This window comes from Herpailurus yagouaroundi, unplaced genomic scaffold, assembly GCF_014898765.1.
Source record: "Herpailurus yagouaroundi ecotype Mexico unplaced genomic scaffold, PumYag 141, whole genome shotgun sequence".
NCBI classification, from domain to species: Eukaryota; Metazoa; Chordata; class Mammalia; order Carnivora; family Felidae; genus Herpailurus; species Herpailurus yagouaroundi.
In genome coordinates, this window is record NW_024412396.1 from 59,299,330 (window position 1) to 59,320,734 (window position 21,405).

The 21,405-nt window shown below is 36.1% G+C and overlaps 1 long non-coding RNA gene across 1 annotated transcript in view; it reads left to right on the plus strand.

The window, feature by feature from the left end:
* LOC121031319 (uncharacterized) overlaps nucleotides 1–1,792 on the plus strand; it is a 53,860-nt gene extending 52,068 nt beyond the window's left edge. The window contains exon 3 of the long non-coding RNA XR_005790671.1: nucleotides 1,387–1,792. This is a non-coding gene — a long non-coding RNA (uncharacterized LOC121031319). The remainder of the gene's footprint in view (nucleotides 1–1,386) is intronic.
* Nucleotides 1,793–21,405: the final 19,613 nt, after the last annotated feature.

Here is a 21,405-nt window from a genome sequence, read left to right on the forward strand (position 1 = left end):
TTTCACCACTGAATGTAGTATTATATAACAATCTAGTTTTTGTTTTTTGTTTTCTGTTTTTTTTCCTTCAGGCTGAACCAGTTTTGACAGTCTCAACTGCTAATTCCCATTGATTTGCGGGATGTTTGACCATTTATCTTTCAAAAACAAACAAAAACTGTAAACTCAGAGTAGAACAATAGCTTTTATGTTAGAGTTGAAATGGAGAATAAAACTTGGAATAACCACAGAAAAGCCTCTGGGTTTATGGTCTAAGCCTCTGTGAGAAATCAAGGATTTTATGATCTGCATTTTATGATTATTTTATTATATATATTATATATAAATAATATATGCATACATACATACATATATACATATATATACATATATACATATATATACATATACATATATATACAACATACATATATATAAATTATATATAATATATATAACAACATATACATACATATATGCATACATATATACATATACATATATACAACATACATATATATAAATTATATATAATATATAATAAAATATATAAATTATATACATAATTTTATATATAATCATAATATTTTATATATAATCATTTGACCCCAGTAAAGTAATTTTGTCTCTTTTCTTTTCTTTTTTATTAACACTTATGTATTATTGAGAGACAGTGAGACACAGCGTGAGCAGGGGAGGGGCAGAGAGAGGGGAGACACAGACTCCAAAGCAAGCTCCAGGCTCTGAGCTGTCAGCACAGAGCCGGATGTGGGGCTCAAACTCACAAACTGTGAGATCATGACCCGAGCCAAAGTCGGAGGCCCAACCGACCGAGCCACCCAGGCGCCCCTTGTCTCTTTTCAAAGAATCCTTGATTAAATGCCAAATAAGTGGATGCATTTGGTTGTGCAGTTACTGTTGAGAAGACAGTGTTTATCCTTTAAGATTTCTTGTCCTTCTTTCCATAGCTCACCCAGATATAATCTGATTCAGTTGTTGGTGGACATTAACGGGACTTTATTTTATCAAGGAAAGACGAAGAGTGTCTCATTCACAATCACTAATTATCATTTAGTAGGTGGAGGTGGAAGACAGGGAAACAGAGTGGCTATGGTTTAGAAGGAGTATGGGTTTTGAAAACAGATGCCTTTAGGATGTGAACCTTAGCTTATTCATTCAGATAGTTTTCTCATCTGTATACTGATGATATTTGTCGCATCATTTAAATGAAAAATATGTCTCTCAAGTTTTTTTTTCCAAATGTTTGATGACATAATACTCAATATATGTTAACCCCACCTTTTTTTTCTTTCCAAACTATAAAATTAGAAAGCCAATTTACAATTAAAACTGCACTGTACTGTATAAAAATGAAGTTTTAACTCTCTCCCACTCTGTATTTTACAGACTTGCACATTTATATTTTTAAATCATCAAGAATGGGAAAATTTGATTAACATGAAGTCTTCAAATGCCTGCTTCAAACGGGAGACCAGCTGAAGCCAAGAACAGAAACCCTGAATTGTGTACTGAATACCAGACAAGCATTAACACATTGGCTTCTTTGGTACCAGGTAATTAAAATGTGTAATTTGATCTTAATTAAATTACAGGCTACCCCAAGACCTTGATCAGTGACCTTTTGGCTTCCTCCACCCTATGTGAAGAAAACAAATAGACTTTAGAAATATAACCCCTTCATTCTCCTTCCTCTTCCCCTACTTCATCCTACCCCTGTAGACATTTACTTCCATTGGGTACAGTGTCAACATACATCAAATGTGCCAATTATAATGAATGCTATCTCCCAACTACCAAGCGTGGTTTTTTTATTTTTAACTTAGCAGCAGGGACAGTGTGTGGGCAGCACCAGTTATGTAATTCCTGTGCTACCCAACCTCCCACCAGTATTGAGCTTGATCTTCAAAATCCTCCCCAGGTAGTACTCTTTCTCTTTTGGCTTTTGTCTAGTCTTCCCCTTTTCTGCCTTTCCTCTGCTGGTTTTTGATGCTTTTTATTTTGGTAGAAGTGTTTCTGATCAGCATGAGAAGTATCCTGGAGCTTTTCTATCTTGCAGAGTTGGTTAATGAGATTGTTGCAGACTTTAGATTCTAAAAAAGAGTTCTTCAATTTACTGGGTGAGGTTAAAGTCAAAATCAAGAGAATTTATGTTTTTGTTGAAGCTTCATGAAGCAGTTAAAAAAGCAGTGAACTTGGAGTCAAACATCTGGAATTGAACGTAACTCTACAGACTATTAATTGTATGATTGTATATTTCTCGGGACACCTGGGTGGCTCAGCCAGTTAAGCGTCCAACTTTGGCTCAAGTCATGATCTCACAGTTGGTGACTGCGAGCCCCGCATGGAGCTCTGTGTTGGCAGCTCAGAGCCTGGAGCCTCCCTCGGACTCTGTGTCTCCCTCTCTCTCTGCCCCTCCCCGTTCATGCTCTGTCTCTCTCTGTCTCAAAAATAAATGTTAAAAATTTTTTTTAAATAAACATCAAAACAATGTTTATATATATATATATAGTTTTCTCATCTTAGTTTCCTGATCTATAAAGTAAGGGTAGTAACAACCGCCTGCCTAACTCACAAGACACATATAAAAACTGAAGTAAAAACATCCATGTAGGAAAAGAATTATCCCACTTATTTTATTTGGAATGACAAGACAGCATAACACTTTAAATTTTTGCCTTTTTAAAAAGTGACCTCACATATATTTGCTCATTAAATCTTTCTTCTCATTATCTATAACTGTAGTAATTTTGTGAATATAAAATATTGTTTTTTACTCCCTCATTAGTTTGTCAGAAGCATTTTCTAAAGCCACCTCTTTTAAATTGAATGTGAGTTTAAATTTTTAATTAGGATTCACAAAAGTTTTTGTTTTCTGAGTTATTACAAACTAAAGTGGTATGTTTATATTTCCATAATGTCAGAATAAAATAAAAATTAAGGCATTTTAAGTAAGTTTATATAAATTATGTAAATGAATAATTATATCTGCATGGGTAAGTAATACCCATGGGTAAGCAATTCAAGAGTGGAAATAACTATTTTCATGTTTATATTCTTAGACTAATGAATGAAGAAAGAATCAAGGGCTTTAATTAAAACACATGGTATTTTGTTGAAAAAAAAAATTAAAAAAAAAAAAGGGGGCGCCTGGGTGGCGCAGTCGGTTAAGCGTCCGACTTCAGCCAGGTCACGATCTCGCGGTCCGTGAGTTCGAGCCCCGCGTCGGGCTCTGGGCTGATGGCTCGGAGCCTGGAGCCTGTTTCCGATTCTGTGTCTCCCTCTCTCTCTGCCCCTCCCCCGTTCATGCTCTGTCTCTCTCTGTCCCAAAAATAAATAAATGTTGAAAAAACAAACAAACAAACAAAAAAAACACATGGTATTGTTTCCTTCTTTTTAATCTAAAAAAGAAGTCTATATCAGGTGTTAGTGTTTTATTCAAAAATGATCAAATATTTATTTGAAACCATCAGTTGTGTGTTACCTTAAAATTCCTATTTAAATATAGGCTTTTTATAATTATCTTATTAGAATATTGATTTTGATCCTTGTGGCTCTTTACATTGTTTATGGACAGTGTTTCTCTATCAAATATAGGGTTTCTGGCCATAGCTGACAGTAAATACACATTCAATACTTTGTATCGATTCTAATATTTGTATTTTGAACATATTTCTCAGTTGCTAAAACAGCAATGCTATGTATCATTTCTCTGAATTTTGTATTCATCATTGTTTACTTCTGAAATTTGTTATATATTACATATACGTGAATTTGGATTAGATTTTATTTCATATTTTTGACTATAGTTCTTTAATATCAACTTTATTTTAGACTTCAAGAAAGTCACAAAAATAAATTAGGTGCACATACAAATACAAATTCATAGTTCTTTCCTCATTTAAGACACTTCAATTAGGATAAGTTAGGGATGCATATTGTAATTCCTAGAAGAACCACTAAATTATAATAATATAACTAGAAATCTGATAATTAAGATGAAATACCAAAAATATTTACCAATCCAAAGAAGCAACCCAAAGAATTCCAGTAGGAACATAGAACAAATTAAAAATAAGATGAGACAAATGCAAAGCCAACAGCAAGTTAGAAGACCTAAATAAACCTTATTCCTAATTATTCAGGATGAGATCCCCAAAATGGAATTAAAAAAGAAAAAAAAAGAAGAAGACAAATGTTATGCAATTGACAGGAGATGCACTTCAGATACATAGATACGAAACGATTAGAATAAAAGAATGGAAAAAAGATATGGAATGCAGACAACAGTGTGCTTAAGAAAGTAGGATAACTGCAGTGCCTGGGTGGCTCAGTCGGTTAAGCATCTGACTCCGGCTCAGGTCATGATCTCAAGGTTCATGAATTCGAGCCCTGCATCAGGCCCTCTGCTGACAGTGTGGGATTCTGTCTCTCTACGTCTCTCTCTGCCACTCCTGTGTGTGCGTGTGTGTGTGTGTGTGTGTGTCTCAAAATAAGTAATAAATAAACTTTAAAAAAAATCATTTATGAAAAAAGAAAGAAAGTAAGGTAACTACGTCAATATCACAAAAAGTCAACTTTGAGACAAGGAGCACTGCCTACCAAAAAGTAAATAATAATATATAATAATGGTAAAAGAATCAGTATATTCTGAAAGTATAATAATTATAAGTATATATGAACCTAATAAAAAAGCCTCAAAAATAATAGTCCAAACCGTCAAAACTAAATTAAAATATATATAAATTCACAATTATAGTTGGAGACTAATTCCCCTCATTCAGTAATGAATAGGTTAACTAGAAAAATAATCAGTCAGGATGTACCAACTCCCTTAACCTAATTTTCATTTACAGAACACCACACTCAATAACTGAAAAAAGAACAGTTATTTCAAGCCCATATAGAAATTCATTAAGAGAGGTCATGTTATGGGCTATAAAACAAGTCTTAATAGATTTCATTTCAAAAGATCAAAATGTTAGAGCATGTTTTCTGATCACAGTGAAATTACATTAGAAATCATAAAATATCTTAAAAAGAACCAAATAGGTAGGCACTCATTAACTCATTTCTAAGTACGCAATTCGTAAACATTTTTAACTGAATGATAATGAAAACACAAAACATCAAAACTAGTGGGATGCCACTAAAATGAAGCTTTAGAAGAAAATGTATAACTTCAAATTCTTACATGGGGAAGAATAATACTATAAAGTTGAAGATCCAAGCTTTCGTTTTGGAAGTGAAAATAAAAAACAAGTTAAATTCAGATGAAAGGAAGAAAGGAACTAATGAAACAGGAAGAAAAACATGCAATAGAAAAAAATCAATAAAAACAAAAGTGGTTCTTTGAAAACTCTAAAAATAGATGTATAAAATTCTAGCTTGACTGTTCAAGAAAGAGGGGGAACACAAAATACCAACATTAGGAATGAAGAAAATACACCATTATGTATCCATAGTCATTAAAATTCATAAATAGATACTATAAATAGATTTACACAATGAATTTGACAACATAGACAGAATGAATAATTGTTGGAAAGGCACACTTACCAAAACTCAAGTGAGAATAGAAATATCAAGAACTCTTACATTAGTTTTCTATTGCTGGTATAACAAATCACCACATACCCCACAACTTAAAACAATACAAATTGATTATCTGATAGTTCTGGAAGTCAGAAGTCCAAAATGGATTTCACTGACTGAAACCAAAGTGTCAATAGCGCTGCCTCTCCTTGAGAGGCTCTAGGGAAGGAACGGTTTCCTACTTTTTTCTGTCTTCCAGAGGACACCTGAATTCCTTGGTTCATGCTCCTCTATCTGCCTTCTAAGTCATCAATAGCAGTTGAGTTTTCCCCAAACTGCATCATTCTGAGACTGTCTTTTCTACCTTCCTCTTCTGTGTTTAGAAATCTGATGATTAAATTTGACCTAAGCACAAAATGAGGATAATCTCCCTATTTTAAAATCAGGTAATTAATAATTGCTATCTTAATTCTCCTTTCCCATATAAAATAACATATTCACATGCTCCAGAAATTAGGATGTAGACATCTTTGAGAGGCCATTATTCTGCCTACCATAGCTTTATATCTATTAAATAAATTAAAAGTTGGGGCGCCTGGGTGGCGCAGTCGGTTAAGCGTCCGACTTCAGCCAGGTCACGATCTCGCGGTCCGTGAGTTCGAGCCCCGCATCAGGCTCTGGGCTGATGGCTCAGAGCCTGGAGCCTGTTTCCGATTCTGTGTCTCCCTCTCTCTCTGCTCCTCCCCCGTTCATGCTCTGTCTCTCTCTGTCCCAAAAATAAATAAACGTTGAAAAAAAAATTTTTTTTAAATAAATTAAAAGTTAAAAATCTTAGGTTCAAAGAATTCTAAGCCCAGATATTTGCAAGGGCAAAATCTATTAAATATTTTTGGGAAAAATAATACCAAGACTACAAAAAATTATTTAGAATAAGGAACACTTCTCAACTTATTTTCTGAGGTCAGGGTTCTTCTGATACAAAGACTACATTAAAAGATTACAAGAAAGTATACTCTATACCAAAATTTCTCATAAACATAGATATGTAAACCCTTATCAAAACTTTAGAAAATGATATCCAACACTACATAAAAGGAGTTACACATTATGACTAAATGGGACTTATTTCAGGAATTCAAGTTTGCTTAATATCTGGGTACCAATCAGTACATGTTACAAAATTAATAGACTAAAACAGAAAAAAATAATTAGAGTATATCAATAAATGAAGGAAAAGCATTTGACAGTGCTCATTTATGATAAAGAATTTTTCCAGAATGTATAAATCAACAACATATATAATTCAATAATAAAATGACAAATAACAAAGCTAGACTCAAAACATCCACATGTCCTGAGTTCATTTATGTGAATTTCCAGAACCGGAAAAATCGTAAGTGACAGAAAGGAGATTAGTGGTTGAACTTGGGCTCATGGTTATAGGAGGGACTGTCTGAAAAATAGCAGGTCGAAACTTCTGGGGGGAAAAAAGTGCTCTGTATCTTGAATGGGATGATGATTTCATGACTGTATGCCTTTGTCAAAAATTATTAAAAGGTACATTTTCAGTGGTCTTAGTTTGTTGTGCAAAAATTATACTTTTAAAAGTTGATTTAAAAATAGCAGTTTCCTCTAGGAAGTGGAGTCAGGCATGAAGGCACAGACAACTGGAGGGTGAATTTGTATCCTAAGTGATTCCACTTACTTTGTCTTTTATAGGTTATGCCTCTTGCAGTCTTGCAATGTGGTGAATCTGGGTAGAGAAGTGTTGTGAGCTTTCATATTCATAAATATCATTGTATGTCATTTGAATTTTATAACCATAAGAATTGCATTTTGAAAAATCAAGCATAAATACCATAGAACATGTACAGAAACAATGTGGAACTTGATAAAGGGCTGTAAATCTCTATCCTTGAGGGAAAAGCATAAGACCCTTGTGTGATTGCCAAATCCATTAGATTTCTGACGAGGAGAGATTTTCACAGTAGAGGTTTTCATTTCTGGAACTTTCTTTTGTAGATTGCATAACTCTATTTTTAGCAACAATTTGGAGAAATGGAATCTAGATGGAAATTTATCCTTTTATGAGCTTGAATAACGGTTACTTTTTAGAAAAAAAAAAAAAACATCAAAAACTTCTATTTTGAAAATGCCTAGCTGAATGTTTGCAGATGGAGGAGAGTGGGGTAACAGGCTTCACCTGTAAAAAAAAAAAATAGATGCATAAACTCTTCTGCATAATAAATAAATAGGAATTAGGGATGAGAAGGCAGAGTGCGTGGAGAAGAAAGGTATTGGAGAAATCAAACAAAGACAAATTTCCATAGCTGACCCAACTGGATTTGAACAGGTCAGTCATGTAGGAGGGTGAGGTGATCTGTAAGTGGAATTAACTTAATATATGCAGAGCTCAAAGTCAGAGGCATGTAGGAAATATATGGACCTCTCACCTACTCTCTCCAGGTAAATCAGATAGAATATGTGACTCTCATCTTAATACTGTGAATAAAACTAAATTTATGTGAAGCTCAAAGGGCTGCATACACTTGATGACATGTTGAATACAAAAAGCATGCAGATTTCTAATCCCTCCTCTGGCCCACCTATTTGTGTATTTTCTCAACACGTCGCTTTCCTCTTTGCTTTTCTGATTCCTCTGTGACATAAGAAATTCAAAGTATGGTTTTCAAGATCCCCCTTTAGTTTGATTTTTTTTTAATGCCATCTTGACATCCGTGCCACTAACTTTATCTTAATTTTATTTGAAATGCCTTTCAGTTTAAAAATTATATATTTCTCCCACAGTTTTGAAAAGGGCAAAATGTTAGGGTTTTTAAGATCTTTCTTGTTTTGTTTTAATTGGGTTTAGTTCAAGTTCAGTAAATATTCACTGGCAACCTTTGACATTGTGAGTACATGCTGGGGCTCCAATGGTGACCAGGTTCATGTCTTCAGGAACCATTGTGCTGTGGGAGAAACAGACACAATTCAAATTTCAAGTTACCTCATTTTTCTAATTCTTTCACAAAGATATTATATGGATTAATGAAATCTCACAACTAAAAAAAAAAAAAAAAAAGAAGGAGAAGAAATCTCCCAGCTGATTAGAAACATTAATGTTAACTTTTGAATATTTGAACATCAAATGATCATAAATGCCATATTGCCAACATTTCTTCTTTACAGATACTAGAAAATGATAGAGAAGAGGGGTGGAGAGAAAAACCCAGTCTCTCGACATGATAAGACAGTGGACAGTGTCCTCTGCCCAGCTGTGACCATGTCTTTGAGTCATGCTGATATTCCCTTCCACTGATGGCAGTTTAACTAAACGAACAAATACCCCCGGCATATGGTCAGCCTAATTATCACTGGAGAAACTAAAATTCATTAAGTCTTTGGTAATAAATGGTTTTAAAAACCTGCAAACAAAAGTAAAAGGAGCCTGTTATTTTATCTCTAGTGATGCTGGGTAGTGGCATCTCCCCATCAGCCGTGCAATCACCAAGGATAAATAACCGATATACTTAACCATTCTGTACCCATTCAACTATTCTGTTTTTCACTTTCAGTGACAGCATTTAATAAATTTCATGAAGTATTCAACACTTCACTATAAAGTAGTCTTCATGTTAGGTGATTTTGCCCAATGTAAGCTGAAATAAGTGCTCTGAGCACATTTAAGGTAGGCTAGGCTAAGCTGTGATGTCCAGTAGATTAGGTGTATTAAATATATTTTTTACTTATATTTTAAACTTATGATGGGTTTATCAGGACATCACCCCATTGTAAGTCAAGGAAGATCTGCATTATTTCCCTAAGCAGCCTTTAAAGTTCTGGCATTCTAATGAACTCGATGCTGATTGTTGTCTGACTGGGATGCTGTTCAAATATTTAGCTTTATTTAAATGATTATTTGTTAAGTTTACTATTATACAGACAGGGGTTGAGTAGCTAGAAGATAAAAAGAAATGGCACTTCACTGTGCATCTTTTGTAACTGTTCAGGTGAACAACGTGTGATTAGATGAGTTTGTTACTTGCCTGGATTGTTCATCAGTGTCATCCAATATTTGTATATATTTTTAACATTACTCACTCTGAAAGATTTTCTTTATTTTTATTTTTTAAATGTTTATTTATTTTGAGAGACACAGAGAGAGAGAGAGAGAGAGCAAGCAGAGGAGGGGCAGAGAGAGGGAGAGAGAGAATTGCAAGCAGGCTCCATGCTATCAACGCAAAGCCGGATGCAGGCCTCCATCTCACCAACCATGGGATTATGACCTGAGACAAAATGAAGAGTCGGATGCTCAACTGACTGAGCCACTCAGGCACCCTCAAATATTTTCTTTAAATAAAAGACAGGATAGTGTGATAAGTGGCCAGTTACTGGAATCAGGCAGCTAGTATTCAAATACAGTTTCTCCTTTTAGCACTTGTGGAACCAAAAGCAAATTACTTAAGTTTCATGCCTCTGTTTCACATCTGTAAAATGGAAATAATAATAGTACTTTCCCCATGAAGTTACTATGAGGATTAAGTAAACCGATGCAAACAAAGCACTTACGACAGTGCCTAGGAAAAGGCATGAAGTCATAAATGTCATTGTATTGGGGTTTGAAATAAGAAGTCATTTTCATGGTTATCAAGAGTGAAAAATCATACGATGCAGAAACCATGACTTCAGTTTATCAGTGAATCCTATGGCGACTCAGAAACATGTTCTACAGCTGTGACCAGCCAACTCTCTCCTCTGACGGTGAGGTGGTCGAGGGATCTAGGTGGAGGTGGTTCTGCTGTTATCCCTGTCAGCTGTCTTATTTATCAGCCCTTCTATTCTCACTCAAATCAATGAAGTGGTTATACTCTCTGCTTTACCACAGCATCTGCTTAGGAGAACTTCACTGCCCAGCCTGCACATCTTTGTAAAAGCCCTTTCTTAGAGTCTCTGTTTCCTGTGGTATTTTACTGGACACATTTCACTCCATTCTCTGGAGAAGGTTATTTATTTTTCTTTTATGATAGTGTTTTCCTGTCTTGCTGTGTGTCTCATGCCTTCCTCTATGGCATAATTTCCTGTGCTTGAACTTTAAATAGTTCCTCTGACATGTGTGCCCTGTGTACTTTCTGCGGATGCCCATCGTGATATTTGCTCTATGTCACTGGTTAAATCAGTTCATCATTCAACAAATACTTATTAAATAACATTGCACACCAGACCTTGTCCCTGCATTTTGAGTTTAATGCTGACAGAAACAAGACAAATATCAAATAAAGAAATGCATAAATAAATGTGTATTTAAAGGAAAAACACAGGACCATGGGAAATTATAATGGGGAAATCTAATTTAGGTAGAGTTGAGTGTGGTCAAGGAAGGATGTTCTCAGAAGGTCTGGTCTGAGGTGTCTCTGAAAGTTAAGTTATAATGTCTGGGAAGCTACCAGATATAAATTTGAAGACTTTGAAGATGATACTTATTACCACATAAATTACTTGGAGAGGTATAGAGTAAGGAGAGCGCCCACAGCTTACCTCTGAGAAATTCTAATATTTAAAGGCTGGATGGAGAAAGATGACCCTGATTAGGTGACTTAGATAGAAATAAGAGGTATGTATAGCTGGGGAATATCTTCTTCCATGAGTCATAAAAGAAACTCTCCCAGAAAGGAGCTTATTGTCAACTATCTTGCATCTACTGGGAGCATTAGTTGGGTGAGGAGAGAAAGGGTGCATATGGTCATTGAGAATTCAACTGAAAGTAATTGCTGACCTTTGTAATATGTTTTAATAGAGGAGTGGGAACGGATGCCAGATCAGAGAGCAGAGTTGGGAGGGTGAGATAAAAAATAGGTTTGGAGAAGTGTGGGAGGGAAGCCGTGGTGTCACCTTCATAGCTTTTATTCTTCTTGAGAAATTGACCCCTGAAATTTGGCAGATCCCATGGTTACTTGGGATACAGTACCTTCTCCATCCCCCTCTTCACCTTAGTAACTAGCATCTGGCCCTTGAGTTACAAGAGGATGTGTTAGATGGGCAGGAAGTCTTCTTAAAGGAGTGCTGCCAAACACTGACTGGTGTCCTCCTCTTGTGTCCTGTCTTCCTTCCCCCTGGAATGAAACACAATGACTGAAGTTTCAGCTGCTATTTTTAGCCAAGTTGATAAGGGCTCCACCTTGTTGATGTCACTGCAGTGAATTGTAAGGACTTGGTTTGTTACCAAATCATTGAGCTGCAATGCCAGCCCTGGATTTCAGATTCCATCTCAAAAGACAGGAGTGCATTTCTGGCAAACCACTCTTATTTTAGGTCTTCTATCCTAGAAACCTGAGCTTAATTATGACTTAAAGAAGATACCCAGCAGTAAAGAGGGAACGAATAAATTGTGCAATAAAATTTTCAAATGTGTTTAAATGCAGAGAGAAAACACGAAGAGTTCAAAGATGAAGATGAGCCTATTCCTTAATAAATATACAAATAGATAAATTATTGATGATAATGATAGTGATGATGATGATGATGTGGGTTTTTTGGAGACAGCAACATTTATTCTAACTAAGATAAAAAATATAGACAATACAGATGGATGGATGAATGGATAGATAGATAGATAGACAGATAGATAGATAGGATGGAATTGGAATCTAGAGAATGGATGGAGGAGTTGTCTTCAGAGCAGATAGAGATAATTTCTTAAGGTTAATAGAAGAAGTGAAAATTATGAGTTCAGAAACAAGCAGGATTGTAAATTTGATGGTTGGAAAACAAAGAAGTTCTAAATTGATAGCTTTTAACTTTTCAATGAAGATGTTTAGCTGATTGATACAGAGAAAGAGAAATTTGATGAGAATGAACTAGACGCACATTGTTATGGCAACTCCATTCTGGAGCATATATATGGAAGAAATTCTTACAAGTGAGCAAAGAGAAATGAGAAGAACACTTAATGAGAACCACTGTTAACCTCCTAGTTGATGAATTTCTGATGGGATTATCTTCTTGAAAGACTCTCCACAGCTGATGAAAAAATATTTATTTTCCATCCAGAAATAGATGAATTTAGAGGAAAGTCTGAATTTCTGGGCAACCAATGCCCCCAAGAAATGAGAGGTTCCCTCTGTTATATTCTTGGCACCTTCGCTTTCCAAACAATGTCGACAGGTCAATCACTTCTTGGAACAGCAGGGACAAAAAGAAGATGAGTATTTTCTACTTTTATTTACTTCTTTACTGCCATTACATATGAATTACGTGGACCAAAAAAACTCTAGGTTATATTTTGAATGAGTACTAAAATACCAGAAGAATGATATTTTGGGGGGTGTAATTAGTCATATTGTCCCAAATGTAAAAATGTTGAAAAACTAGAAAACAACCTTATATTCAGAGATTACAAAAGTATGTTGTAACCTCTTTCTGTGACCTTCAATAATGAGAAAAATGTAATTAATATCTTGGCCACCTTTCTATTGATAATACTACATGGTGGTAAGTATCTCATTGGCTGAGATAGTGGTTTCTGTTTCCCTTGAATTGAATCACTCCTTAGGCCACAAACCTATGTTCTGCATATTCTGTTCTTAAATTATTCTCAGTAATGTCAGCATTCCATGTAATATAAAGAGTTTGACTTATAAGAAGGGTCAGAAAAAATGAAATAGGTTGGCCATAATGTTCTCTCTTAAGCCCTTAATAAATATAAATTGTGAACAGGTGCTTCAATTTTTAGTTATGTTCAATTTATTTTCAGCAGGAATTATATTACCTTAGTATTTATTATGGCTGAAAATAAAAGAATATTAAGTAGAGTAAGGAAAAGCATTCCAATAATTAAGCATTGAGAGAAGATTCTTTGGTACTTATAGTATTTAAAATGCTAGAATTTTAGAAGGGAAACTAAAATAATCTGAGAATTTCATATCTTAAAGGATTTCACCCTGGAAGTTGCAATCTAGCTGTGACTCAGTTTTTCAGGCTAGCATTAAAGTGGTCTTCATCTTTGCAGGCCCTGAAATTTAATTACATCAGTTTAATCAAGATATTCTTTAATAGAACATTGAATAGTGTTTTATAAAACATACAGAGTTCCCTAAATAGTTACCACCATAAGGAGGCAGGTATTGACAACCATAATGTTTCTTGTTTGGCTAACATCCTGATTTTCTGGAAGAATTCATTTTTTTCCCACAAGTTAGTAGTTATGTCTTAACAGTTGTTGTAGGCCATCATTGGTCCCATGTCCATTTATGGTAATGCCTCTACATCATTTCTCACACTAATCTCTTGACTTATTAGACTTGATATCTGAATCAAGTTTCCAGCTTAGTCATATACATTGAATATGTTTTTATGCAAATCACTGCCTTAGGACTGCCTGAGGACTGTGCAAAGTTAGACAGCAATAATACATAAAATGAGAGATACCTCATTGCCACTAATTTTTTCCAGAACTGCAAAAAAAAAAAAAAAAAAAAAAGAATAGATTACCTTGAATAGAAATACTTGGGAAGACTTTTCATTAAGTCATTAAACAATGTTGAATAGATGCTGGCGAGGATATGGAGAAACGGGAACCCTCTTGCACTGTTGGTGGGAATGCAAATTGGTGCAGCCACTCTGGAAAACAGCGTGGAGGTTCCTCAAAAAATTAAAAATAGACCTACCCTATGACCCAGCAATAGCACTGCTAGGAATTTACCCAAGGGATACAGGAATAGCTGATGCATAGGGGCACTTGTACCCCAATGTTCATAGCAGCACTCTCAACAATAGCCAAATTATGGAAAGAGCCTAAATGTCCATCAACTGATGAATGGATAAAGAAATTGTGGTTTATATACACAATGGAGTACTACGTGGCAATGAGAAAGAACGAAATATGGCCCTTTGTAGCAACATGGATGGAACTGGAGAGTGTGATGCTAAGTGAAATAAGCCATACAGAGAAAGACAGATACCATATATGTTCACTCTTATGTGGGTCCTGAGAAACTTAACAGAAACCCATGGGGGAGGGGAAGGAAAAAAAAAAAAAGAGGTTAGATTGGAAGAGAGCCAAAGCATAAGAGACTCTGAAACTGAGAACAAACTGAGGGTTGATGGAGGGGTGGGAGGGAGGGGAGGGTGGGTGATGGGTATTGAGGAGGGCACCTTTTGGGCTGAGCACTGGATGTTGTATGGAAACCCATTTGACAATAAACTTCATATATTGAAAAAAAAAAACAATCAATTTGAGCACTGACTAAAACCCAAACACTCTACTAAATCTTGAGGTAACAAAACAGGGTAAGATTTGGCAATTGGAATTAGGAAGAATTTTCTGTTGCTTTTTGTTACAGAGATCTTACAAATCAATAGACCTAGAGTATGGTGGCCTGGCCTTTTGTTGGTATTCAATTTTGGTTGAATAAATAAATGAATATCTGAATGTCAGTCATGTTGAGACTGATTCTAAAACCAAGATCTTTGTTTAATCCCTAAGATATGGTCCAATATTTGTATTTTTGAAAAAAAAAAACCTGCATAACTTCTGTAAGTTAGTTAGCCAGCGTCTGGCATTTAGTAGGAATGCATACTCATGTCCTTCTTTTTCCATAACAAATACAATAGAAATAATCCATATGTATTTAACAGTATGAACTTGGCTAAGAATAGGTAAAGATAGAGAAGGGGGGACTTGAAAATATGTTTTGGAAATACAAAATGTGATGTAAATATCCAGTGTAACTTCAGTGCTGTATTATTCTTATGATTTATTATGAGTTTTATTATTATAGAGTTTCATTACCCAAAACTCTAGACTTATCTATGCCTCTCCCCACATACCACTTGCTCTTCAATCATAGAAAAGCACTTGACTCCTTCTGTACATCATATTCTTGGTCCTACTGTGTTCTCTTTCTTGTTATTACCTCCTGGTGGCCATGTAAATTAGTAAATGTTATTATTATAGACAACGACATCTAGCTAAACAAAAATAAATATAAAAAATACGGGTAACACAGAATTATTGGAAAAACTAAGAAGGTAGATTTGTGGCTGGTCTTTCAGAAAATTATCCAAATGACATCACAGATCTGGCCAAGGGAGCCATTGCTTCTGCTCCATGAGCAGAGTTGCAGACTGGAAGGCTGGTGGTTGAACGGCTGGTACAAAGGCATCTTGCCTCTCATCTGATCTGGGCCAGAAACATGGAGGTTCAAGTTCTGTTTCCCTCTCCCAAGCAATTCAGTGGCAAAGTGGCATATAGGGCATCAGATAGGCAGAACCTAAATCCCATCCTGAACCAGAGCTGCAAGAGAGTCTGCAAAGTATAGTCCTTGCTTCCCAGATGTAGCACCTTTGAAAGCATTTGGCATGGGTGTTAGTGAGCCAATTTAAAATACCTATTATAAACTCACATTTTCAATGAGTTTCATTTTTCCCGTTTCATCTTTTTTAAACGTTTGTCTATTTATTTTGAAAGAGAGAGCAAGAGAGAGTGTGCACAAGTGGGGGAGAGACAGAGAGCGAGAGAGAATCCCAAGCAGGCTCTGCACTGATTGTACAAGCAGGGCTTGATCTCATGAACACATGACCTGAGCCAAAATCAAGATTCAGTTGCTTAACCAACTGAACCACCCAGGTGCCCCTAGTTTTATTCTTGCTTCTTCATATCACTCCTGTTATCCACCTAGATTCACTCATTTGTTTGTTCATTCATTGTTCATTCACTCATTCCAACACCATTTACCGGGTGCATAACATATTTCTTGCTACACTGAGTAACTTCTTACAGTTTTCTCACAGTTATCATGTAGACTATGAATGTTTCCACAGGAGATTTTGTAAAAGATTATTAGAATTTTCTGCTATCTCCCATTACCCTGTAAATCTGTCAGCATTCATTCAAGAAAGGAAAAATCAGTCATTATTCTGAATAGAAAATAGAAATGCAATGCATTAAAAGCTCACACAACTGTGAAAGGGCTGGGGCAGCAAAGGCCAAGGAAGTTGCTGGAATCATAGAGTCATAAAAACAGGAAGTGCCAGAGTTTCAGGGGAGACTTTGGATGTGATCTCAGCTGTCTGCAGCAGAGAATCAGAGAGCTGACAGGAGATTTCAGGGAAGCCTCTGGAAAGTTCAGGCATCCTGGGGAAGCTGTTCCATAGGTCTCAGCTTCTTATGCTCTGGGTCAGAAATTTCACTAAAGCTAACCTGAGAATCTCGCCAAGACTCACCTCTTCCTTCCACTGCAACCCGAGAATAATGGCACCTCTTCCCTTCTGTGTTCCAAATGTTGCTCATTAGCATCATAACAATAATACTGGAGAGAAGTACTAGAGAATAAATTATTGGCTTCCCTCTTAGAATGAATAGACGAAGGTAAGGGAAGACTGATGTGATTTTGAGTTCATAACAACTGATACGGTATAGTCCACCCATTTGATAACTCAAGCATTCCCTTCTACCAAATTAAACTTGTAAAGTAATAACGACAATGATATCATTCTTCCCTTTGATATAATGCAATAGTCTTTATTCCTCTGAAGAAGTGGTTATTATTTTCCCAAAAAGAGTGTCCTTTTGTGGATATGACCATTCCTTTCTTCATTCACTCACCATCCTTTTTAATAACCTTCAGTACTTTATTACAGTTTTGGCTGTAATTATAATTAAGTTGTAAATTCTAATTATAAATTTAAACACAATGGGCGAAAAGTGCTTAAAAGAAGAGAAAGAAAGTAAAGAACATTGACTAATGTGTGATATAGACATAACAAGAAAAAGAATATGCATTTCTATGTTTTCCTCATTTCTGGAACTTATCCTGGAGTCATAGTTGGTATTTATTACTTCCTTCTTCCACTATCCATCCTCTGTCCATTTTTCTCAATACCTCTACTATTCGTGTGTATTTACCTAATCAATTGACCCAAACTTTTTTCCTAGAAAATTCTGAACCACTACCAGTTCTGATAATATTTAGTTACCATCCTTTTTTAGTAACATTTACTACTTATGATCAAAGTATTAAAAGGCACTCTAGAGATTTCCCTCAGATCCAGATATACTCCTTTGTTCTTCTATCATGATTAATCATGCTCAAATGTCTCAGGAACCTAAGGTGATCAGGTGGCAGGCTCAAGTTCCAAGTCACTGTAACCATTATTTTGTCCCCTTGTAGAAGTATTCCACCTTTGCGAGTAAGTCTTCTAACCTAGCAGGATCCAAAGTTGTAGGAGCAGGTAGCAACACCTTTTGGTTTCACAGCCTCTGTCTTCTGGTAATGGACAACATGGAAAACCCAGAATAATTTCCCTGTGTCAATATTCTTATTTTAATCATGTCCACAAATTGTCTTTTGCCATATAAAGTAGCATTCACAGGTTCTGGGGTTAGGAAATGAACAAATTTGGAGGCCATTATTCAGGATACTATGTCACATTAGTACGAAGTGATGGTAGTAATGAGCCTTGGTGAGAAGAAATATATGTTTTTAAACCCATGAATAATCTCCATCTCTGCTACCAATGTAATGTTATGAGCCCATTGCACCAGTCAGGGTGGGGGTGGGGGTGGCAGCAAGAGAAGAAGCTTACATGTGTAGAATGAGTTCTCTTGCCCTCAATTACTACAGTGGATGTCTTTTGGGATAGCTTTTGTGCAAAATTAAAATAAGACACAAAATCATCACACTGAAGGCTCATTACAGAGTGTCCATTCACATACATCATCCTCAGAGCTTCTTGTTATTAACATTTCATCTCGTGATTGCCATTTCACTGATCGACCTGACAAACATTAGTCACTGCCATGAATCAAAGTGGAAACTTATCTCTGGCTGTCTCTCCTTTGCACTCATCCAAAGAGAAGGGGCAGCTAGTTGTGCTGCATAAATTTCTTCCACTTGTTTCTTTTCTCCTGGGTATGCTCTGGAGTTGACGCAGACTACTTTTGGGTGATACCAGGATATCATCTGCAGTTTTTATTAGTTTTTTTTTCCTTCTATTTGTCAGTTTACCTCCAAGATTGCATTAGGTATAAATCGAAGGAGACATGACAATTTTTCTCATTTAAGAACTATAAGAATCTGGGGGCCCTGGGTGGTTCAGTCAGTTTAGCATCTGACTCTGTTTTGGCTCAGGTCATGATCTCATGGCTTGTTACTTTGAGCCCTATGTCAGCACAGAGCCTGCTTGCAATTGTCTCTCTCCCTCTCTTTCTGCCCCTCTCTGCTCACTCTCTATCTCTTTCTCTCAAAGTAAATAAATAACCATTTAAAATAATTTTTAAAAAAGAATCATAAGAATTGAAGGCTATTGCTAATGCAATTTACTTGCACCTCAATCTTTAATGAAACCTACATATAATGCCATATATATATATATACACACACACACACACTATTGTGGTTATATTATTATATATACCATTTCTACTTTAGTGAGAGTTGTTTTGCCATAGCCAAATTTTACAGTTTGCTGGATCAGATGACACTCCACTCATGGTGGGCAGTTAGGTTTTAATAACTGTTTGGTGTCTCATAGACAAACAATCTTAACCAGGACCCAATAGTAAGCCAGCTGCCACTTATCAAAAGTTACTGCAGCATAATTTCTTTAGGAAAAAGGATGTGCTCCCTATTGTGGCTTGAGAGAAAGATCCATATCTACTGGAGACACTTGACCATCAGTAAACCAGCTGGGTTATAAGGTCTTGATAAAATTCATTTACACTGATCCTGAACCTGCTTCATTCAGTCTTCTCTTGGTTCTCATAGTACATTTTGTTGTTTAGCACAACAAAATGGAGTATTTTCAGCCACCAAACAAACCCTGGAAACATCAAGCCTTGTCTCTATTGATTAGTTCTAGAATTTGGAAAGTATACCTTGTTCTTTATTGTAAAGAATATATCTTTTTAAAAAAATGTTTATTTATTTTTGAATGGGAGAGTGGGGGAGGGGCATGTGTATAAAGAGGCAAAGAACCTCAAGCAGGATCTGTGCTGACAGCACAGATGAGGGGCTGGAACTCAGGAACTGTGAGATAATGACCTGAGCCGTAGTCAAGAATCAGATGCTTAACCAATTGAGAGACCCAGGCTCCCCAAGAATATATCTTAATATGCCCCACATCAACACATACTTGGAAACTTCACCAAATGGCAAGCCCCTTAATTTGTTTTAGCCAATCTTTCACCACTGGTACACTTACAGTAATCATCTAAAATACTTCTTTTCTTATACCTTAGGATGCAGAGGTAAAAACAAAAGAAAGAGGATATGATATCATAATATTGTTGCTTAGAGACATATATTTTTGATTTTTGGTCATTCAAGTGACCAAAATATATTTCTTTGTATGTATTTGGTCTTTTGCCACTATTTCTGGCTCACTGCTCTTCAAACCCTTTGAATTTCTTAGGTGTTGAGGGTAACAAAGTGGCTTTTGTTATGTTAATGAATGTGGTTTTAGATTCCACCCAAGGGCTGAGGCTGGTTGCCAGGAGCACCAACCATGTGATTAGAGGGGTGGAACTTTCCCTCCCATCCCTGACTTCCAGGGAGGGGAGAGGAGCTGGCAGTTGAATCAGCCAGTGGCCAATAATGTTGTCAATCACGACTATGCAACGAAGCATCCATAGAAATCCATAAATTTGAAGAGTTTCAGAGTTGATTAACACCTGGAGATGTGGTGAGAGTGGTGCACCTGGAGAGGGCATGGAAACCCCATGCTCTTTCCCCATATCTCGTTCTGTGTATCTCTTCATCTAGCTGTTGATGCATACCCTTTATCGTATCCTTTAATAACCTGGTAAACTTAAGTGTTTCCATGAATTCTGTGAACAACTCTAGCAAATTAATCAAATTGCCAACTCCTGTGCTTATAATCAAACCTAAGGGAGGAGGTTGGTGGAACCTCCAATCTATAGCTAGTTGGTCAGAAGCACAAGTAAGATTCCTGTGCCTGTGACTATCTTCTATTGCCAGGGTGGGAAGCAGTCTGTAGGACTGAACCTTTAACCTATAGAATCTGATGCTATTTGGGGGTAAATGGTGTCAAATTGAGTTGAACTTGAACATCTTGCTGGCGTCCAAGGATAACTTGGTGTCATATGTGGGACAACACCTCCTGCCATATTGGAATTGAGTCTGGGAATACTTAAAGAATGCCAAACTGTCAACAGACAATCTATCGTTCAACTGTGAATTTTTCAGGGGCAGAGGCATTTTTCTAAACGTGTGTGCAGTCTTTAGCAAATACACAAATGAATGAATGAATGAATGAATGAATGAACGAATGAATTGTTGCCTAGATCAATTTGTTCACAATGACACTTAAGCTTTAAGCATTCTTGGAGACAAACTGTGACTCATTCTTCTAGATTGCCTTTATCATAACAGATATACAGCTTTTGAGTCAATGTTTACCAGTGTAACAACTAAATGACTCAATCCATGACACCTCAAGGCCTGTGAGAAAGCCAAGATGATATTACTGTCACCTTGACATTTTGTCAATGTCTGTGATTACAAGGCATGTGGGTCAACAATTGAGTTGCAGATTCATTCTCTCCATCAAGGGATTTCACATTTAATTAAGTTAAAAAACCACTGGACCTGAACTCAATTCTTGTTACCTTACCTTACCTTACCTTACCTTACCTTACCTTGCCTTACCTTACCATACCTTTGACTGGTTGAAATGGACTTTAAGCATTTGGGGTGGCATTTAATAGCATATCTAACTTCATCATGTTGCCAAATTTCTGGACATTTCTAGAATTGGGAACTTGCTATTTCTCAGTTTCTCATTAAACTAATTATTTGTTCTGCCTTCCATTTTGCTTCTTTAATACATACTCTTCAGTGAGTTGGATTAAAACAG